Source organism: Mesitornis unicolor, unplaced genomic scaffold (genome assembly GCF_000695765.1).
Source record: "Mesitornis unicolor isolate BGI_N332 unplaced genomic scaffold, ASM69576v1 scaffold38072, whole genome shotgun sequence".
Classification (NCBI taxonomy): domain Eukaryota; kingdom Metazoa; phylum Chordata; class Aves; order Mesitornithiformes; family Mesitornithidae; genus Mesitornis; species Mesitornis unicolor.
The window spans coordinates 16176-17490 of record NW_010167792.1 but is presented as its reverse complement, the minus strand read 5'-3'; positions in this window follow the sequence as shown (position 1 = coordinate 17490).

Genomic DNA, 1315 nt, shown 5'->3' with positions numbered 1-1315 from the left:
GGCCGATGGTGTCCTCCCGTAGGCACAGGGATGCGGTCAGCACTGCGGGACACCGACGTGTTTCTGCCCTATCGCCCCGGCAGGAACTGCGAAAGGTTTGGGGCCTTCCCTGTTTGGGAAGGCCTCAGCTCCGCCTCCGGGCGCGGCCAGCTGGGACCTGCGTCGGGGGTCCAAAGACACGGGTGTGTGCGTGGTCTTCCGTGATTCAGAGCCGGTAACTTGCCGGAGACACACCACGTCAATTAACTAAAGAACAGAAATTAAAGCCTGACTCTTCTATGAGGCTAATGGCTAGTTACACAGCAGGTATGTTAGGTACATATTACTTCATTCATAAGTAGTACTGTTGCAACCTAAAAATCCAAGCAAGTGGTTAAAAGCATATTTTTTTCCAGTTAAATCAGTTCTCATTACCCCTCTGTGCCATCAGTTCTTAGCGTTTTCAAGTTAACAGTCTAAAGAAGGAAACAGTTTACAAGAACGGGAAGCCAATTATTTTTACAGCACAGACTGTCTTCAATTTGGAGTTTAACCTGTGTGTGAGGGAGCTGTGCCATATTAGAGTTTTATCCCATCGGACATGATGCCTTGGCATGGGATTCCTTTGGATGTAAGACCATTTATGCATACACCTGAAATTATATTCAATCATTTGCTCTAAACAAATTCATAAAAGCAGCGAAGTAGAAGCTATCATCTGTCAACACTTGATGGAAAAACAGACAATTTTCCATCTATAATAATAATATTATGGGAAGACTTGAATCATGTTTGACAAGGAATCAATGTGGTCCAGGTCTAATGTTCATGTAAATAATTAGGACTAAGCATATATTGGGGTTTTATTAAATCCTTGCACTTAAGTATATATATATATATATATATATATATACACGTCTTCTCTCTATGCCTTCTGTCCGGAGCCAAACCACGTAACAAAATATATGACAGTCCTCCAGAAGCCATTCAGGTGTTGAGGAAATGCTGGTGTCTTTGTTCCTCTTTGCACAGAGGCCTTGTGTCTTGCTGATTTTCTTATCTGATGAGATGCAAATCCCTGGAAATCACACAGTGATTTCACATCACCACGCAGTGATGTTTTCAGTTACAGCACATTTCTGAAGCACAGAGTAATTTTTAGCTTTGGTGGACATCTCAGTCCAGAGCCATTGCCATTACCAATCCACGCATCATCACATCAGTATAGATCCACCGGAACAGAAAGAGCAATGGTTCACCAGCTATGTCAGTCTGTCTTCAGGTAGCATATGACAGGAGGAGAACATTGATGGTTAGTGCAATTAGTAGGAACACC